Source organism: Schistocerca nitens, chromosome 5, assembly GCF_023898315.1.
Source record: "Schistocerca nitens isolate TAMUIC-IGC-003100 chromosome 5, iqSchNite1.1, whole genome shotgun sequence".
Classification (NCBI taxonomy): Eukaryota; Metazoa; Arthropoda; class Insecta; order Orthoptera; family Acrididae; genus Schistocerca; species Schistocerca nitens.
Genome location: NC_064618.1, coordinates 681307650 through 681330491, shown reverse-complemented (window position 1 = coordinate 681330491; position 22842 = coordinate 681307650).

The window sequence follows — 22842 nt, the reverse complement described above, 5'->3', positions numbered from 1 at the left end:
ACCTAACTAACCGAAGGACATCACACACATCCATGCCCGAGGCAGGATTCGAACCTGCGGCCGTAGCGGTCGCGCGGTTCCGGACTGAAGCGCCTAGAACCGCTCGGTCACAGCGGCCGACTTAGTTCAATTACTTTGTATGCTACTTAGAGCTCGCTAAATGGAGAGATCAGTCGCTACCCTTCTGGAAACACAAGGCGAGCAGTGAGCCATCTGGGGCGTAAGAACTACTCAGAAACGTGGCAAAATTCTCGTGTCGGAAGCCAGCGATCCGCAAGGACAACGTTATTCTTCCAGTACAAAAAGTTTGCAAGAATTCGCAAACCTTTTCTCGTACGTGAACATGAAAGTCTGATTAGTGTTATTTTCCATTTTGTTCGCTTGATGAGTCTTAGTGCGTGCGCACGTCAGTCGTTAGAGTAAGTCTCATAATAGATCGTGGAGCTAGTTGGAGGTACTGGTGAAGGAAGGACAGACTTGGCGAGGTATAATTATAATAAATAAACTGTACTTGTTTAAGTTGAAAATTAAAGTGTGTTGATTTTCATGTGACTCTTGACCTACGTTGCTATGTTTTGTTTTAGGAACGATCTCTGCGTAAATTGGAAGAAACGAGTTAACTATCAGTGGTTTACCTCTTCCAATCGAGTGATAGCTTCTCGAACTCTTTCTGAGAGCAGTTAAAAGTTCTGCAGGGTCTCACCAGATGTGCTGTAGTGAGGTTGTTACCTTTTTCGCCCTGAATCTGGCAATCCTCGTAGAGGCTGACGTACAAGTGTAGCAGTGCCGACAACTGATCCAGGTGTACAGAGAAACATCTGTTAGACAGTGACGCAATAGGTCTAATAATTTTTCCTGACGCCGCTCTTCGCAAGGAGCTCGTCTATTCCGGCCGCGGTCGCGCGTGATAATTCGCGGAACGACTCGGCATCACGAACTACGAGGGGAGGGATGGTTTAGAGCGCAGCAAGGAGTTGGATGCGGTACGCGCCGACTGTAAGGAGCGGCCGGAGGACCACCGGCGGAGCCGTTAAACGGCGGCAGGTGCCAGCTCGGGCACCGTGACGGGCGCTGCTTTGCGGCTCCGCACCCCTCATTCCACGCGCTGCCACCGCCAACTGTTCTCCGACCGCCAGCGACCACCAATACGATCCTGCGGTCACTTGTACGCCTCCTAACTTAACAACGGACGTTAATAGCAACCTGCGTGTCAGATTTAATACGATAGCATAGTACATTCAGATGGTCTACTGGGATACAACCGCGCGGTAAACCACACTCATGTACAGGGCGAAAAGTATTTAAACCGACAAACTCTGGGAGGTTGTAGGGGACATCAAAACAAATATTTTTCCCAATGTCATTTTTTCCTATGAGGATTACTTAAACCAGTGGAGGCCATATTACGCTCTTCAGTTGTTAGAGGCCGTATTTCGATCTACAGTTGTTAGAGGGCGTATTACGCTCTTCAGTTGTAGGCAAATGCTCTCCACCAGTGTAGTAGTGCATTGTCTTAAAATAATTTTCATTATTACAAACAATCATTTGTATCATTAAATAACCGATTTCGACTTTCTCTAATACACAAACGACCGTTCAGAGAACGTTGCTGAGTTTGTGCTTCCACAGCAGGCGACTATTTCATACACCCATTCTGACTGTGTTCATCGAGGACGGAGCTGGATGTCCACTGAGTTGCGACAGGTGGCCTTTTGAGATGAATAATAGTTTATGCTTCATCGGGCAGATGGCTGTTGTGAAACGTCTGAAAGAAAAGACCCCACCACAATCGTCAGAAGGGTCCAGGCCGGAGAAGGGAGCGTTATGGTCTGGGGAATGTTTTCGTGAATTCCCTGGCTGATATCGTCACTCTGAAGGCACAATGGATCGACATAAGTACGCACCTATCCTTGGGGGACCATATCGAACTCTACATGCAGTATGTTTCTCCTCTGCATGATGGCATCTATCAGCAGGACAATGCAACGTCTCACACAATTTATGACGGATGTGCGTGGCTCGAAGAACACCAGGATGAGTTTAGCGTACTCCCCTGGCCATCAAATTCCATCCATCTAGTCGAGAATCTCTGGAGCCCCTCGACCGGGATATAGGCGCCATGGATCCTCAGCCGAGGAACCTGGCTCAGCTTGTCATGGCATTAGAGTCGGCATGGTTCCACGTCCCTGTCGGTATCTTTCAGAAACTCAGTGACTCTCTTGCTGCACGTCTGGCAGCGAGCCGCACTGCAATGTGTTGTTATTCGGGCTTCCGACATGTGCTCACATTAATGTGACTGACAGTGTGTAAGTGTCTGAGATTCAATGTGCACAGTAACCACCACCGCACACCGCACCGATGCGCGTAACTGTCGACTATCGGATTGAATTCCTGAGAATGCGGCGAGCGCCTTATCCCAGTCAGCTCCACTGTGCACCCAACATCTGCATTATTTCTACATCACTTATATAACTGGGGCCCTTGGCCCTTCTACAGACACTTGCTGAGCTGTTCTGAAATTATCTGCACTTTGTCTTGAGAGCGTGGTTCCAATCATCACTGAATTTATATGGGCTTCTGTGAAGCTTCTGCAAAGCATTTATCTGACGAAGCAAATACCGTGCGCACTGGCGGAATATTACGTTATACCACGTACTTATACGTTTGTGACTATTACAGCGCCATCTATAACAAAGCTAAAAAAGTGGTCCAACTAAAACATTTATATTTCTTTACGTACTACACGAATATGTAATAAAAAATGGGGGTTCCTATTTTAAAAAAGCAGTTGATATCCGTTTGAACTATGGCAGCGCCATCTAGCGGGCCAACCACAGCGCCATCTGGTTTCCCCCTTCAAGCTAAACAAGTTTCGCTCTTTGTAGTTTTCTCGTTTGACGCTTATTTCGTGAGATATTTCACCCGGTCACAATCAATGGACCACCCTGCATAGCTGCAGAACGGGACGGGAATACCGCTAAAATACTTTAGATATACGACGTATTACGCACTCATATTACTTTCATTTTTTTGCGTAGAACAAAATTTCCTCGAACAATATTTCAAAAGTTGCCGCAGTTGCGTCCACCTCCCCCCTTCAGCGCCTTCAATATCCCGCGAATAGGGTGGCTCTGGCTGCGACTCCGCTATACAGTTGGGGCCTACTTCGCGCTGCAGTGGCACGGTGTGGGTGACAAATAACCGGTGCGCATGAAGTTTAAAAGTTGTTCTTTCGGAAGGTCATAGCTACGTACTGTCAAAATTAAGACCCAAATTTTCACACTGAGCCGGTTGCTGGGGCTGATATTTAGCAAACGTTATTTTTCCTCCTTTAAATATGATCTTGATTAGGTGATGTTTCCTTATTAGTTATGAGGTAAAAGTTTCCAGCAACAATGAACGTGCCAACGTTTACCAATCCATGAACTAAAAATCAGAACTGCATCAAAGATGAGAAGTAAAATGAGCATTAAGTGCCCGACAGTGGGACAATTTCCATCTGCTTAGCTGAGTGGATACGTGCTTGCCTCTCATGCAGCGGGCCCGGGTTCGATTCCCGGCCGAGTTGGAGATTTTCTCCGCCTGTCGACTGGGTGTTGTGTTGTCAACATCATCATCATCATCATCATTATCATCATCTCGTCCTCATCGACGCGCAATTCGCCCAATGTGGCGTCACATGAAATAAGACTTGCAACACGGCGAGCGAACTTCCCCGGACGGGGCCTCCCGGCCAACAATGCCATACGATCATTTAATTTCAGTGGAGCAATAGTTCACACATGGATACAGTACAGGTCTGCAGCTTGGAATGAGACGCTCTGCAGCGGAGCGTGTGCTGCATTAACGCTTCGTGGAAGATTACAGCTAACAGCCGAAGCGGGTGTCGAACCAGGAACCCCGACATGAATGGACAATACTGTCAATATGTATTCGGGCACGAATCACGACACGCCGCCACAAATTTACTTCCGGCAGTTACTTTCACCTACCGTTCAATCTTCACAGAAGCTGTTTTGGTACCTGGCGGAAACAGAGCTGTGAGGGCAGGCTATAGCTGTGAGTGCAGACTGTAGCTGTGAGGGTGGCCCACGAGTTGTGGTTGGATAACTTGCGGTAAGAGCACTGCCGGTGAAAGGGAAGGATCCGGTTCTCTTCCTGGTCCGACACACAGTTTAATTTGTCAGGAAGTTTCAGTATTGGATACCGCAAAGAAGTTAAAAAAAAGAAACGTCAGAATCGTGAAACGGAGCTCCCCTTTCCGTCATGTCTCCTGTTGGGCAGCCATTCTCGCGTTTCGTGCGAGGTTGAAAATTGGGCGCGCGCGGGCTGTGTCGGAGAAGATGAGTAGGCGTTTCGCTAGTGGCGGCGGCGGTGCTCCGGAGGTCAGGGCCGGCCGCCTGTCAGAGCTGGCACCAGCGGCGAAGTGGATGGCGTGTCGTAGCGATCCGCAGTGTTTGCGGCAGGGCTTAGGTCTAACGAGCGCCGCGGCCTCACTAATTAATGCTAATTAACGCCACTGAGCGGGCCGCGTCGCCCGCCGCAGTGCACAGGTACTCTCGCATCCATTTCCACTTCGTCAGCTGTGATGGCCGGAACGCCCACCTCACGAAAACACCTATGTTTCACGAATGCCTCTCACTATAATGGCCTCACTTGGAACCTAGTGGATGACCGGTCGCCACTTGTCTCACGCGCAAAACATTAGCATTTCGTGAAGGCTGCAGTATAATTGCCTTTACTTTTTAGCAAGAAAATGGCGACCGGATTAATTAAACAAATATTTACATACTTAATAAAGGTGTGATGTAGGAAGCTAGTTACGTAGGGAGCTAGCGTCCATTCTTAGTAAATATGCATAGATCTGTAGTTAAGCTGGTTAGGCCGCATAAAAAGTCATACAGCAGGTGAAGAATGACTATTCTGATGACTAAGTATGTATGTCGCGTTTCGGAATTATTTCCATCTTCTAGTATCTGTCATCTCATCTTACATACACGAGTGGTAACACTCTTGCGCTTGTGCTGTCTTGGCACTTGGATTTCTGAAGAGGGAAATAGTTCCGAAACGCATGCGTAGGCCTACTTTGTGATGAATAAAGTCATCCTTCACCTGCTGTACGACTTATTTACGCGACCTAGACAGCTTAACTACAGACCTACGCATATTTATATACTTGCTGAGGGACACGGCAGCATCAACACACTCGTTATATTTACTTAGCTTTCAGTCACTTCAACCACGCTGTATTCGTCTATTAGAATCTCTCTCAATTAAAAACAATGTTTAATCAGACACGAAAACACCTGGAGTGCATCTAAATGTTCAGAGAAGGACGTCTACAGCTACTGTTAATGTAAAAGTTTCGTATTCATAAGTCTTGCGTTCCCTTCTGCAGATAACCAATACACTACTAATCCGAAGTAAATGACAAGTTCGTAACATTTTAGGAACATTAACAAATAAAGGAAATATTCATGTAGGTGAATGATGCGAATATTTCATCGGGCACCTACGTCGTGAATATTTTCAGTGGATATGATAGTTAGCTTGAAATGTAAATTGAGAGATAAGGTTATTGTAGGTAGTGTCTATCACATATCGTTATGTATTTTGAGAAACTAAATTGAAGTGTAGAATATACTGGAAGAAAAAATCTATATTTCTACCTGTTTATCTTTTTCCTTTCGTGTTAGTTTGCGTAGTATTACGGCTCATAATTTTCGGGACTTCTCCCTCAAATGCTACTCTGATTTGGTGAAGGAAAGGGGGCGTGGGTGGTTCAAAATGGCTCTAAGCACTATGGGACTTAACATCTGGAGTCACCAGTCCCCTAGCCTTAGAACTACTTAAACCTAACTAACCTAAGGACATCACACACATCCATGCCCGACGCAGGATTCGAACCTGCGACCGTAGCGGTCGCGCGGTTCCAGACTGAAGCGCCTAGAACCTCACGGCCATAGAGGCCGTGGCGTGGGTGGCTATCGATCGAATGGCACATTTCATTTTTTTTTCGTAAGAAAAATCCTGTTTCATTGTGGGCAATGAAACAGTAATTCCTGACAGAGTAATGATGGCTGGAAATGACACGAACGCCAAAGACAACGGGACGAGTCTTCATATCACTAAAAAATTATCATGACGGAACTCAACGCGGTAAAGCATAAATGCGGTGACGTCTCAACGGAAATAGCTGGTTCGAATCCTTGACAGAGGGCGTGTACCACTGTTGATGATTAAGCTTAAATCCGGAAATCCCGTTCATGCTATTAAGGAATATTCTGAGCTGAAGAGATGCACACGGACTGGGGAATCGTGTTGGGACGCATCAAACTATGAACAAGCAAGATCGGGGAAAAAAATTCTACCATCCTTAACAAGACAACACGAGACTGCAGTCGCCCAAATCCTTCTTACCCGCCTGACGTATCAACCGCTAGTTTACGGAAGAACATGACGAACCACCTCCACCAAACGTCCGCCCCCGGTAGCTGACAGACTGTCAATCCTAAGGGCCCGGGTTCGATTGCCGGCTGGGTCGGAGATTTTCTCCGCTCAGTGACTGGGTGTTGTGTTGTCCTAATCATCGTCATTTCATCTCCATCGACGCACAAGTAGCCGAAGTGGCGTCAGATCGAAAGAGTTGCACCAGGCGAGCGGTCTACCCGACGGGATGCCCTCGTCACACGACATTATTATTACCTCCACCAAACGAAAAACCAATTCTATCTACCACGATGTTGCAAAATAACGATGTGTAACTTCTCATATCGTTGCCACGTTACCTAACGAGTACAAGAACTCAACCAGTTGGTCTACAAGTACACGGCAGCTGGTGGGAGGTGACAAATGACTACTCACTTCGTAACCTTCTAATATCTCCCTTGGGAGCTTGACACCAGGAAGTCGAGTCCTCCGTATGGCCGGAATAACGCGAAGAAAAGCCGAGGCGCGCTCGCAGAATAAAATACGGCGTCCCCTGTTACGGGTGAATGCCGCGGGCGCGAGGTGCGCGCCAGAGGGTGTAGCGGCGCGCTCCGAGGCGCCGCTGCATAAATTACTTCTCAGCCCGCGCCGAGACGAAAGAAATACGGCCGCCACGGAGAAGCGCCGCCGCCGCTGTCCCACGGACAAATCTCAGCGGCGAGCGACGCCTCTCTACGTGTCACTTTACACTCCCCCACCCCTCCCTACTAGCTTCCGTTTTCCCCTTTTTCTCCCAAAATATTCGCAGCCGAGCACACATTCACGTCTACAATCGGCAAGCCACCTTACAATTTGTGGCGAAGGTAATATACGGTGAAACCTAATACCGTGAACAAAGTTTGAAGGTTTACATAGGGTGTCTTGAGGAACGAACTGAGTTTAAGAATCCATATCCGGTGCGTGTGAGCTGGCCGAAGTGGCCGTGCGGTTCTAGGCGCTACAGTCTGGAACCGAGCGACCGCTACGGTCACAGGTTCGAATCCTGCCTCGGGCATCGATGTGTGTGATGTCCTTAGGTTAGTTAGGTTTAATTAGTTCTAAGTTCTAGGCGACTGATGATCTCAGAAGTCAAGTCGCATAGTGCTCAGAGCCATTTGAACCATTTTGAGCCGGTGCGTGTGATGGTCCGGCTTTGAGACGGTCTTCCGGTAATCCACATCCACATCACCAGACGCAGCGGCTAAGAGGCCCCAGCGGCTGGCAATATGAAAAGAGGCAGCACGTCACAAAAAAAAGTAGCAATGGAAAAAAAGTCCGGAAACATCAACCAACGACACTACAGAGAGTTGCAATAATAGGAATTAACAGCCGCTAGGCTACTTCTTCGGCAACAAACTTGTGTCCGTACGCTGACGAGATGCAAGTGGAACTCGTCGCGATGGGTCTGGCTCCATTCAGGAAGACAGGTGCAGGGTAAGGAGTCGACATCTGTCAGAACAACACCGTGGACGCTGACAAGTGGACTAACGGCACAGACATCGGCGTTGCAACCTATGTTTGCAGCCAAACGGGTAGCCTTGAGGCGTAAGCAGACATTTACGAACATGGATATTATCCTCAACTTGTTCAACACGTCCTCTATAAGCTCTAGGTAGAATTCAGGTTCACCATGTAACGTGTGCGTCGGGAAATTGGCTTTTGAGATACTCGTCCGGCCATCCAGATTTAGATTCTCCGTAATTTCCCTAGATCGCTTAGTGTGAATGCTGGGACGGTTCCTTTGATTGGGAACACTCCCTTTCCTTCCCCAGTCCGAGATCATGCTCCGTCTCTAACGCCCCAGCCTTCGACGGAACATTAAATACTAATCTCCTGATACAGTGTATTAGGATTATTTCGCCCTCATTCTGTTCCATCGTTGGAGGCACATGAGAATAAATATTGTCCATATTCCTCGGTACGAGCACGAATTTCTCTAACTTCCGCATAGTGGTAATTATGGGAGATGTGTGTTAAAGAAAGCAGTATGCTTCCTCACCATTCTGAAAACGTCTCCTTCCTGAATTTTTTCAGTCAGAAATTTCACGATGTTCATATCAACAGCGCCGTGGGCCGACAGTACGTATGTTTCATCCTGGGAGGGCAATATGGCTTGTGCTGCAAGCTCAGTGTACGAGCTCTTGATGCTAAACTTCCTGGTCTTAGGTCCCAGGTCAAACTGGAGTCTGGCATCTTATCGCCTGCTCTTTTCCTCCTTTTTCCTTGAGTCATCAGCCTTTTATCTGGTTTGATGCACCTTACCACAAATTCCACTCTTAAGGTGCACCTCGTAACTGTGACTATCATTTACGTTCTATGTCCCCAATTGTATGTCGTATGTATTTCAGTCTTCCTCTACAGCTTCTAATCTCTACACCTCCATCTAAAACTATGGAAGTTATGCCAGATTTCTTAACACATGGCCTGGTGATTTATTTACAGTAAGGGACAATTTCGGAGGAAGCCAATGGCAAACAACCTGCATGCACTAGGACCTTGCCTAGAATGGTGATCCAGGATTCCTGTATCTGCTCCCATACGCTCATTCCCAGAGTGTGGGACTACGCTGAGTCTTCAAGAGACTTTAATAATAAGGGTTTTGTAAATTAGCGAATGCACTATGAGGACCGCAAATAGTTTGCTGCCTACGCCAGAAGCAAACACAGGCGATTTTTACCATCAACAATAAGGGTCATGAACTGGGTTAAAAATCTTTACTTGCTACAGAGCAAAAAATGACGACAGTTGCAAAGGACTGTTTTGTTTATGTTGTAACTACCCCTGTCCTTCTGCAAACACATAATTTTGAAGTAAGTCGGATCAGGTCGCGTAACAGGAAGATGGCCGCAGCGACAGGGCCGCTATCTGTGGAGACGGCGATGTCTGCTCGCGACAGCAGACGCCGCAGGGAGCGGGCGGAACCGAGACTGCGTGAGCCGGCGCGCCGCCCAGCAGTGAACAGCGGCGTGGCGGGATGCGAGCGGACGCCTAATTAAGTGGCAGCCAGCACCGCCACGCTCCCAACGCCCTGACAGATTGCTTCCTCCGCTGCCCGCCACCGGGGACCGTCGCCATTGCTGCTCCGGCCATCTGCTCAGCGTCTGCGTCCCGCGAGGCGGCAGCTGACGCGCTGCTGGACACTGTCACTGACTTCCGTCGGGTTGCAGCCTTCTGCTGCCTCGCCGAGGTAAATCCAGACACTACTTCCGACAGCAGTGCTGTGGACTCGGGGAAGATATCACTCTCTTAAGTCAAAACAAGGGACGCACCACGAAGGAGTTATCTTAAAGGGGCGGAAATCGGCAAATGACGATCACAATTTCACAAAAATTGAATGACATATTCAAGAGAAAGAGGTTCACAACTTCAACAAGTAAATAACGCGTTGGTCCACATCTCGCCCTTATACGTGCAGTTATTCGATTTGGCTACGACTGACAGAGTTGTAGAATGTCCCACTGGAACATATCGTGCCAAATTCTATCGAATTGGCGCGTTACATCTTCAAAATCCCGAACTGGTTGGAGGACAGTGATCATAATGCTCCAAACGTTCTCAGTTGGGAAGATATCCCGCGGCCATGCTGGCAATGTTAGGGTTTTGCAAGCACTCTCGCCGCGTACGGGCGGGCGTTATCTTGCTGAAATGAAAGCTTACGATGGCAACCCATCAGGGGCGACAAAACAGGCGGTAGAACATCGTCGACGTACCGCTGTGATGGAAGAGTGCCATGAATGATAACCAAAGAGGTCATGCTAAAAAATGAAATACCACCCCTGGTTGTCGGGCCATATAGCAGACAGGTTAGTAACCCACCGTTACGGGCATTAGGTATTAATAGGGAACACTAAACAACCATAACAAACCGGTGGAACACGTTTAATTTCTAGCAGAGAATGCGAATGGAAGACAGATATGTTGGGAGGAGAATGTTAAAATGCAGTGCACCTGTACGGGAAACCGAATACCAAACACTCCAGTTCTGATTTTTACTAAAATTATAGCAGGTCTGTGTAGGCTATACAGAATTGTAACAGAGACATTCACGGGACATAAATGGGAGTTTTTGGAAAAAGGCGACGTTGTTCTGGGGGAATTCTACCGGTAAATTTACAAAATGTACGTACAAGAACGAAACTGCTGCTGGACCCACGTCATAAGCAAATACAAGTTTGTTGTTGTTGTTGTTGTTGTCTTCAGTCCAAGACTTCTTTGATGCAGCCCTTCATGCTGCTCTATACTGTGCAACCCTGTTCATCTACGAGTAACTACTGCAACCTACATCCTTCTGAATCTGTTAACTATTTCATCTCTTGGTATCCCTCTACGATTTTTACCCCCCACGCTTCCCTGCAATACCAAAATGGCGAACCCTTAATGCCTCAAATATGTCCTACCAACCTATCCGTTCTTCTAGTCAGGTTGTACCATAAATTTCTCTTTTCCCCAATTCTATACAGTACCGCCTCATTAATTACGCGATTCACCCATCTAATATTCATCATTCTTCTGTAGCACCACATCTCAAAAGCTCCTATTCTCTTCTTGTCTAAACTGCTGATCGTCCATGTTTCGCTTCCATACATGGCTACACTCCATACAAATACTTTCAGAAAAGACTTCCTGACACTTGAATCTACACTCGATTTTATCAAATTTCTGCTCTTCAGAAACGCTTTTGTTGTCATTGCCAGCCTGCATTTCATATCTTTCCTACTTCAACTATCATCAGTTATTTTGCTTCCCAAATAGCAAAACTCATCTACTACTTGAAGGGTGTCATTTCCTAATCTAATTCCCTCAGCGTCAGGTGATTTTTTCGACTACATTCCATTATCCTCGTTAAATTTACTGAGCGTAAATACGCGAGAAGCCCCATCGTTGTTTTACTGCTTCGTTGGTGATTAATGATCAATGTTCAGACGGTTATAAAATGCAGGCAGATTTACAAAGAAACTGGCAGTACAATTCCATTCACCAGTATGAGGTTGTACCCCTTCTGGCGTGCATGCATATACCGATTCGGTTCGGAAGAGTGACAAAGCCGTTGTATTCTCTCATGAGGCAAGCTAACCCGCAACAGCTGTGTCACTGACGTGTTGGATACTGGCACTAGGACGGAGTCGACGTGCAAACTGATCACACACATTTTCTATCAGGGAAAGATCTGGCGATATTGCTGGCCACAAGAGTTCCTCAACATCACGCACATAGTTCATGCCATGTTTGGACGAGCATTGTCCTATTGGAAAACATCACCACAATACTGTCGCATCAGACGAAACACATAAGAACATATGACGTCCGTGACGTACCGTTGTGCCAACACACCCCCGATTCGTCGCTGTACAGAACACGACGCCGTTCATCAGAAGCCCGTGCTGCTTTCCGGTCGGGGAACTACTCCAAAGATAACAGTTTGTATTGTGATTTTAATGGCATCCTATGCTAGGGACGATAATTCGCTAGTCCGGCTGCTTCTAGTCCGGTGTAGCATGACATGGAAGTCTGCAGGGAGCCCATTGCTTGACAATGGATGTCAGGCGCAGGTGTGAAGGTATTACGATGTACTTTGTGCAAAATATCGTGATTCCCCCCCCCCCCTGCGGTGGTCAGACGTGGTCCTCCGGAAGCTGACGAGTGTGCCTGTCTGCACGTTCTTATGCAGTCCAACATCGGGCCGCTGTCACACCAGAATTTGCCATAAATCTGAATATTGCATGATTCGGTCAGCCGGCCAAATGGAGAACCACAGTGAGGTCCCTTGCAAACTCTGGCAGGTGGTCATACCGCTGTCTCACATGTGTACGCGGCCTCCCGTGTCCTTCACAGTGATTACTTAACATCTGACGTTGTTTGTGGCCCTTACATACCCTACCATGCATGGCAACAACATCAAACATGAAGTGCACGAATACATTCTGGCAGCCGTTCTACGTGTTATAGAGGATTGCAAGTCTACTCATTTACTCGTAGGTCTACACACCCAGCGATGGTGCGTGCATATTCGAAGTTATGTTGACCTCCGATCATGTTTTTCGGGTGCTTCACTGTTTTTCGCTAAGCAGTCTAGAATGAAGGAAAAACAGACTCGCATACTGGCGTACTTCCCGCGCACCATTAGTTAGTCGTACAGCACAAGCGATTTGCATTCTTATGTGGTAAACCCTCTAGAACTAGAATAACAAAGCAGCCAAATAGCTCAGCTGTCATATTCTTGACAGTCAGAAGACAGCAAATCCGAGCTTGCTGTATTCTACATCTCACGATTATTATAGCCAACTTATTTAGATCTTCTGCTTCTTTTTCCTGGCCGTACGCCGGCCGGAGTGGCCGAGCGGTTCTAGGCGCTTCAGTCTGGAACCGCGCGACCGCTACGGTCGCAGGTTCGAATCCTGCCTCGGTCATGGATGTATGTGATGTCTTTAGGTTAGTTAGGTTTAAGTAGTTCTACGTTCTAGGGGACTGATGACCTTCGATGTTAAGTCCCATAGTGCTCAGATCCATTTGAACCTGGCCGTATACCCTGTCTTCAAGGGGTCGGAATGCCCTTATTGTCGCCATTCCTTTGCCACAGGGACGGAAATTGTGTACCCCAGCTGTTTGTGTCTAGTGTTAAGTCACGTGAAAATGTAAGAACATTTTCGAAGCTTTTGCGAGTCGTACAGCTGAGGTGGGACGTGGGTACCAGTCCGGTGTTCACCTAATCGGATGTGAGAAACTGCGTTACAACAACATCCAGGCTGACAGGCACAGGACCTCGTCATTAAATCACCGGTCGGATTTGATTCCAGGCCGGTCCATCGATGATTGTTGGTAGCACCTGGCAATGCCCTCTAAGGTCAAAAATAGTTATTTTTGTAGAAATAAGTTTGAACAAAATCTTTGACAGCATTTTAGCTTCATCGGAGCCACAGTTTTACTTCTACTATCATGCGACTGTCGGTCGAACTTCTCACTCTGTCATATTGGCAACTGGTCAGCGATCTTGTGACGAAGTGTAGTGCGATCTTCTCCAGTGAAAGAATTTACGAGAGGACAGCGTCTGTGCAGGGCGCGCGGCACGGGGAGTGGGGCGCAATCTGGCGTATGTTTGATACGCTGATGGGATTACAGCAGACATCGCGCGGAATTCCAAGTGGGAGTGCGTGTGTGGACCGCTGTGGCCTCGGGACAAAGGAAACGAGGGGTGAGGGTGGGGAGGTAACAGTTAGGGGTGAGGAACAGTGCGGGAAAGCAGAGACACCCTAAGAGGTGCGAGTCACGAACCGAATTAGACGATGCAAATAGCGGCTGACTGATAGCATCGCGGCGAGGCGTGACGCACGCGGCCTGCTCAGAGCTGAGGTGTCCCCGGTGTCACCCCACCGCAGCGAAATGGGGGCGCAACGTAAAAGCACGAGAAGCGCGCAATTGAAGACAGTCACCGAAGTGTGACGGCACAGCGATCCCCGTAGAAATTATCCAAATGGAAATCGGTAGATGTCATGTACATGTAGGCCTAAAGAAGATCACAGTTTAGAGAAATTGGGTGATTTATTAAGGAAAAAGCTTCACAAATTTAATAACGCCTCGGCCCACCTCTGGCTCTTACACTGCCAGTTATTCGGCTTGGCACTGACTGAGTTGCTGGATGTCCTCCTGAGGGATATCATCCCAAATCCGATCGGCGCGGTAGAGCAGGTTGTAGGGCCCAGCCCATAATCCTCAAATGGCTGGTTCAGATGGCTCTGAGCACTATGGGACTTAACATCTGAGGTCTTCAGTCCCCTAGAACTTAGAACTACTTAAACCTAACTAACCTAACGACATCACACACATCCATGATTCGAACCTGCGACCGTAGCAGTCGCGCAGTTCTGGACTGAAGCGCCTAGAACCGCTCGGCCACCACGGCCGGCCCATAATCCTCCAAACGTTCTCTACTGGGGAGAGATCCGGCGGCCTTTCTGGCTCAGGTATGCACATACAGATGCAGATACTCTCACCGTGTGTGAGTGGCCATTATCTTGCTGGCCGGCCGGAGTGGCCGAGCGGTTCTAGGCGTTACAGCCTGGAACCGCGCGACCGCTACGGTCGCAGGTTCGAATCCTGCCTCGGGCATGGATGTGTGTGATGACCTTAGGTTAATTAGGTTTGAGTAGTTCTAAGTTCTAGGGGACTGATGACGTCAGTGCTCAGAGCCATCTGAACCATGATGTTGTTGACATGTAAGCTCAGGATGGCTTGCCATGAAGAGCAACAAAACGGGGCGTAGAATATCGTCGACGTTCCGCTGGAGCGTTAGAGCGTCTACATCCCGAGATGGTTAGAGTGCCCTGCCCATAATGCTCCAAACGTTCTCAAATGGGGAAAGATCTAGCGACATTTCTGGCCGATGTAGGCTTTGGCAAGCATGAACATAAACAGTAAAAACTCTCGCCGTGTTCGGAGCTCATGACTGTTGTGTTGTACCCCGTCCTGACCCAGCCAGTTTGCTGACAATATCAAGTGAACACCAGAATTGATATTGTCAGAGAACTACCTAGGTCAGGATGAAGTGCTAATGCAGACACTCTTCGTACTGGTACACTGGCATTAGTTTACTTCACGGCAGAATACTGTGCTCCAGTATGGAAAAATAGTGCCCCTGTACGCATATTTCATGTAAAATTGCCTCAAGCAATGACAATAATCATGTAAACTACTAAATCTGCCTCTCTTCCAATGCAGCCTGTATTATATAATATTGCACCTCCTTCAATAACGAGAAGCAGCAGCAGTAAGAGAGTCCCAAAAGTGTTTCACTCACCAGAACTCACTTCTATAAAATCAGCTACAGAACACACCTACCAACAGACTGAACTCTAGGAAACCATCTTGGCCAACGCATGATGCGCCTCTTATTTATGAAGTTTGTCAAGAATGGAAAGAAGTTTAGCAGAAGTTTCCTCCGATTAATTCTCATCTTCTAACTGACCCTCATAAACGTGTGAATGGATTTGGTATTCCCAGAAAACTATGGGCAAATCTGGATCGAGTCCTTACAGGGCATAGAATATGAGGTGCCTGTTTGTATGAATGGGGATTCAGTGATGCCACAGCGTGTGACTATGGTGGTCCTGTGTAAACTATGCAGCACTCGATTGAAGAGTGTATACTACGAAACTTTCCTGGTGGACGCAGCGAACTGCATTTGGTGACACAACGAGCTGTAGAATGGTTATGAGATATCGATATTCAGTTATAATATTTTCTCTGGAGTGTCTGTTTGCTTGTTTATATTGCGTATATTTTTGTGTACATTTAACATTTTATATACAGGACTGTAAAATGACCATGTAAGCCACATGAATGAATAAAATAGGCACTCATTTCGAAACGGGACTCTCAATGACAAAATTCTACTCCATTCAATGAGATTCCAGGCCCAATACAACTATCCCTCCTAAATGTTAGATCCATCTCGATGAAAAACCTATTTTATGTTGTTTTTTTAACTTTCATCTTTATTTTTATTACAATTTTTATACCACTTTTGACCTTAGGACTATTTAGGTACTGTCTCCGTCCTTCCTTACTCTGCCCAGACAGTCCTAAAATCCCGCATTCCACAGCCACGACAACTACTAAAGCTCAGTGTTCCTATAGTGTATAAAACGCATCTCGCCCGTCCGGTGCCGTCGTGGAGCTTCCTAGTAGTCTCGTGCTAAGCATGTTGTTGACAACACTGCCATAGTATTTTCGAAGTGATTTTAAGGTTTGGACGTACACATGTTCGGTAGATTATCTTTAAGTTCCAAGTTTTTAAATTACTAGAGCAGTTCCTCCGTACAGAAGACATCCCAGCTCAGCAGTGGCAGTCTGAAAACGAAATGGTGGAGACAGTAAGCGGCAAAGCCCCCACTGTATACCATGTGGCCTGAAAAACAAAGGCGGGAAGACTTAGTCATGCTTTTGAGACAATCGGCGTTATGTCTTGCAAAGCAAGCAGCGAACTCCACTCTTGGTAAGAAAAAAAATGGTTAAAATGGCTCTGAGTACTATGGGACTTAACATCTGAGGTCGTCAATCCCTTAGAACGTAGAACTACTTAAACCTAACTAACCTAAGGACATCACACACATCCATGCGCGAGACAGGATTCGAATCAGCGACCGTAGCGGTCGCGCGGTTCCAGACTGAAGCGCCTAGAACCGCTCGGCCACACCGGCCGGCTCTTGGTAAGAAAGACAACTTCATGTATCGGAGTACCTAATTCAACAACCACAATAAATTAAAGCTGGAGATAAAACATCGGATTATTAATGCATCCAAAACATACTGCAATATAAAACCGAGTTCATGCTCTATAGCCGATAAATTGCCCTACTGCGGAGAATAAATGCCATTGTTATCACTTTAAACTATATTTTATCTCCAAAAAGCTGTATTCTTTAACATTGTTAGCAATCGATTTAAAATTAAAGACTGCAGATAGCGTGGTAATTGATGTATTATGGAACATCAATTGTGTCAGGTCATCATGAGGTATCATCATCTAACATGGCGATACCACACTGCTAAAGATGTGTAATATACCTATTAACACAATATGTCCTGAAGCTGAAACCTCTTTTACTATGAAATCGCTTACAAATCCTCATAATCAATCACTTCAATTGACTGTAAATAATAATAATAACAATAATAATAAAAGGAAATAAATTTTTTGTGCTGTGTAGTAAGATATTTAGTACTGGAGTCCCTTTTCCATCGACCACTACAGAACACCCAAGGCATGTAATGCATTATATCGAACTGCTCTCGAGTCTCACAATGACATATGGCGTAAAAAATATTAACGTTTCAGGTAAAAATCTTAAAACTCATTCACCCTCTCCAAGCTAAGAATAGCTGAAGTACAAGCAAAAACAACTGTATGAAATTATATAAGCTAAAAATATCGTGAAAATGAAGGCGAAATACCTTGAATGGATACGACATTTGGATCTGTCACATTTCAGACGAAATTATTATGGTAGGAAGGCGAGAGGAGTAGCTCCGCTTGAAGTACCCAATAAATGACATATGGATGATGTCGGTCGATAAACGAGAAGCATCCACATGCAGCTCGATACTAAAATAATCAGTAGTGCCATTTCTTTTGAGAAAATATTAAGCATCCGCCTTATGTTTTATCGACATTTAGCGAGACTTAAATATCTCTGGAGGGAAACCCGATGCACAGCAGAGGAGGAGGAGGAAAGTGTGCCACCCGCTACCGCCCGAGGAGGTTCCGGGCAACTCCGTACCTGGGAATTAGCCGATACCATCGGCGGTGCGTCTCTATTTGGTAACTCACGAATGTGAAAGCGCTGCCCACGAAATAAGCGCCGCCTCCCGCGAGCGACTGGGCAAGCGCTGCTCCGTGTGAAAGGGCCACACACGACACGACACGGGCACGATGCGACAGCCTGCAATTCAGCTGCCCTTTTGCGACCAATTTTCTCCTCGCACGAAGCGTTATTCACGAAACCGAGAATCTGATCATAAACTTTACTTCGTTAACTCTACGTTTAAATTAACCCTGTGACACACACAATGATTTGAATCAGAAGCGACCTCTTTTGCATCAGTGCGCCAACAATTCCACCATCCGACCACACTTCCTGGGACGGACCGACTCCAAAATTATCCCACTAACTCAAATTATTTCACTGATCTCCTACATTATGCACGTGCTTTTGTTGACCATACTCACGACACTCGCTAAACTTAAAATTTGTCATTTTTATAAAAATTAGATGCAACTAATATTTTTAATTCTTTTACTAAAGGGCCCTGATTTGTGTCACAAAGTGAATTACATCACCTCACTTGCCTTAGAGTTTCCCACCCCACTGTCCTGGTTTCGGCCTCAGGAGAAGATATTTGAGCTAAATTTCGCTCCAGTGCCAAAATATACATGTAGTTACTATTGACATTTCTGGCTGAAATTTACCCTGAGATGACAAAAGTCAAGCCGGCCGGTGTGGCCGAGCGGTTGCATGCGCTTCAGTCTGGAACCGCGTGATCGCTACGGTCGCAGGTTCGAATCCTGCCTCGGGCATGTGTGTGTATGATGTCCTTAGATTAGTTAGGTTTAAGTAGTTCTAAGTTCTATGGGACTGATGACCTCAGCAGTTAAGTCCCATAGTGCTCAGATCCATTTGAACCATTTGAACAAAAGTCATAGGATGCCTGCTAATACCGTGTCGGACTTTCTTTTGCCCGGCATAGTGCAGCAATTCGACGTGACATGTACTCAACAAGTTGTTAGAAATCCCCTGCAGAAATAATGAGCCACGCTGTCCACACACCGTTCATAATTGCCAAAGTGTTGCCGTGCAGGATGTTGTGCACGAACTGACCTCTCGATTGTGTCCCATAATTGTTTGATAAGAATCGTGTCGGGCGATCTGGATGGCCAAATCATTCGCTCGGGTTGCCGGGACGTTCTTCAAATCAATGGCGAACAAGTGGCCCGGCTACATGAGAACGTTGTTTGGGAACATTAAGTCCATGAATGGCTGCGAACGGTCTCCTACTAACCGAACATAAGCGTTTCCAGACAATGATCGGTTCATTTGGACCAGAGGACCCAGTCCACTCCATATAAACACGGCCTACACTATTGTGGAGACAGCACCAGCTTGGTTCAAATGGCTCTGAGCACTATGGGACTCAACATCTATGGTCATCAGCCCCCTAGAACTTACAAGGGAACCTCCCCATCACACCACCCTCAGATTTAGTTATAAGTTGGCACAGTGGATAGGAAAATTAAACTTTTCACTCGATGGAAGATTTGAACCAAGGACCTTTCGTTCCGCAGCTGCTCACGTTACGAGACCACGGCGCTCCTGCGTTCCCATTGTCCTTAATGTTGCGTATCTTCCCACGAACTACTCAGTTTGTATATTTTGCTTATTTTTTTCACAGTTCCACACAACTTCTTCCTGTTTTCTCGATTGATCTGTGTTCAGTTTTTCAAGGCCTATCCACTGTGCCAACTTATAACTAAATCTGAGGGGGGTGCGATGGGGAGGTTCCCTTGTTAGAACTACTTAAACCTAACTAACCTAAGGACATCACACAACACCCAGCCATCACGAGGCACAGCACCAGCACGCACAGTGGCTTGTTCACAACTTGAGTCCATGGCTACGTGGTGTCTGCGCCACACTCGAACCCTACCATCAACTGTTACCAATTGAAATCGGGCCTCATCTGACAAGGCCACGGTTTTCCAGTCTTCTAGGGTCAAAAAGATATGGTCACGTGCCCAAGAGAGGGGCTGCAGGCGACCTCATGTTGTTAACAAAGGTTCTTGTGTCGGTCGTCTGTTGTCATAGCCCATTAACGCCATACTTCGCAGGACTGTCGTAACGGATACGTTAATCTTACTTCCAACATTCATTTTGGCGGTTATATCAGGAAGTACTGCTTGTCTGTTACCAATATCAACTATACGCAAACGCCCCTGCTCCTGTTGGTTAAGTAAAGGCCGTCGGCCACTGTGTTGTCCGTGGCTGAAGGTAATGCTTGAAGTTTGGTATTCTCGACACACTCTTGACTCTTGTGGTTCTCGAACAATTGAATTCCCTAACGAAATCCGAAATGGAATGGCCCATGCGTGTAGCTCCAACTACCTTTCCGCGTTCAAAGTCTGTTAATTCCCGCCGAGCGGCCATAATCATATGGAAACCTTTCCACATAAATGACCTGAGTACAAATAACAGCTCCGCCAATGCACTGCCCTTTTATACTTTGTGTACGGTAAACTACCGCCGTCTGTATAGGCACATATCGCTGTCCCATGACTTTTGTCACCTCACTGTATATAAGGGCATAACCTCTTCGTGGGTAGATTCAAAACTTAGGAATACTACGCGTTTAACACAAGTTTCGATGCATACAGGGTTTATCACAATTAATAGTGGGAACTGATACTGTTGAAAGTACACTCCTGGAAATGGAAAAAAGAACACATTGACACCGGTGTGTCAGACCCACCATACTTGCTCCGGACACTGCGAGAGGGCTGTACAAGCAATGATCACACGCACGGCACAGCGGACACACCAGGAACCGCGGTGTTGGCCGTCGAATGGCGCTAGCTGCGCAGCATTTGTGCACCGCCGCCGTCAGTGTCAGCCAGTTTGCCGTGGCATACGGAGCTCCATCGCAGTCTTTAACACTGGTAGCATGCCGCGACAGCGTGGACGTGAACCGTATGTGCAGTTGACGGACTTTGAGCGAGGGCGTATAGTGGGCATGCGGGAGGCCGGGTGGACGTACCGCCGAATTGCTCAACACGTGGGGCGTGAGGTCTCCACAGTACATCGATGTTGTCGCCAGTGGTCGGCGGAAGGTGCACGTGCCCGTCGACCTGGGACCGGACCGCAGCGACGCACGGATGCACGCCAAGACCGTAGGATCCTACGCAGTGCCGTAGGGGACCGCACCGCCACTTCCCAACAAATTAGGGACACTGTTGCTCCTGGGGTATCGGCGAGGACCATTCGCAACCGTCTCCATGAAGCTGGGCTACGGTCCCGCACACCGTTAGGCCGTCTTCCGCTCACGCCCCAACATCGTGCAGCCCGCCTCCAGTGGTGTCGCGACAGGCGTGAATGGAGGGACGAATGGAGACGTGTCGTCTTCAGCGATGAGAGTCGCTTCTGCCTTGGTGCCAATGATGGTCGTATGCGTGTTTGGCGCCGTGCAGGTGAGCGCCACAATCAGGACTGCATACGACCGAGGCACACAGGGCCAACACCCGGCATCATGGTGTGGGGAGCGATCTCCTACACTGGCCGTACACCACTGGTGATCGTCGAGGGGACACTGAATAGTGCACGGTACATCCAAACCGTCCTCGAACCCATCGTTCTACCATTCCTAGACCGGCAAGGGAACTTGCTGTTCCAACAGGACAATGCACGTCCGCATGTATCCCGTGCCACCCAACGTGCTCTAGAAGGTGTAAGTCAACTACCCTGGCCAGCAAGATCTCCGGATCTGTCCCCCATTGAGCATGTTTGCGACTGGATGAAGCGTCGTCTCACGCGGTCTGCACGTCCAGCACGAACGCTGGTCCAACTGAGGCGCCAGGTGGAAATGGCATGGCAAGCCGTTCCACAGGACTACACCCAGCATCTCTACGATCGTCTCCATGGGAGAATAGCAGCCTGCATTGCTGCGAAAGGTGGATATACACTGTACTAGTGCCGACATTGTGCATGCTCTGTTGCCTGTGTCTATGTGCCTGTGGTTCTGTCAGTGTGATCATGTGATGTATCTGACCCCAGGAATGTGTCAATAAAGTTTCCCCTTCCTGGGACAATGAATTCACGGTGTTCTTATTTCAATTTCCAGGAGTGTATATAGGAACGCAGGCGAGCCGCTTGCGAAATAATAGCGGGTGTGTGGTTACGAACCGTCACTCGCTTCAGTGTGAGATATTCTTCTAGTTAGTACAAATCCACCTCATCGAACAACTCCCCTCTTAACTGGGCTTAAAATTCACTCATACTTCTCGCGGAACGTTGCGAAATGTGGTACATTCTTGATGAGGTACCGGCACATTTTGTTGCTGATGTGAGATGTGAGACATCAAACGCGCCACTTCGGTCCAAGGCCAGTATGTCGAGGACAGCCTATACTTTATCTTCTAAGATCACCTGGCCTTAATCCTCTGAATCTTCCTGTCTGGGCTCATCTCAAAAGTGAAATTTACAGCACACCCGTTGATTCAGTTGTAGAAATGGACCATACGAGATGATCCCGGAGTGATGATCTACGAGGGGCGATCAAAAAGCTTTCCTTCGAGAGCGTTCCCCGCGCGACTCCGACGCGAGTATATAACCACCCACATGTAGTCAAAGTTTTGGAGCGGATTTGAAAGGAAATGTTTGGTTTGCCTCTTCTACAGGGTTGTCAGAAACACCCGAAGAGCTTGTTAAGGTGTTGTATGGTAGGTTTTGCCGAGAAATAATAATTAAGAAGAAAAATTCGGTAAGTTGCGCCGTTTCTGAGTTCATTAGCATTGAAGTTAGCTAATCAGGCCTTTGCACGTGCTAATTCAAGGGACGCGCCCGATTTTATATTTTAGTGTCAGTTGTTCTTATAGCGCACAGGATTGCTCGATCTTTGGCTCAGGCTCGATCCTCACTACCGTTCCATGTCCAGTCTTTGTATCGTTCTTTGTTCGGTTTTAGAAAACCAAACGAAGAACTCGGTTGACTACACCGTCTCTGCGGGCCGCTTGAATTTGCGCGCGCAACGCCCTGACTGCCCAACTTCAATGCTAATTAACTCGAGAATGGCGCAATGTTTAGAATTTTTTCTTAGCATTTATTTCCCTGCACA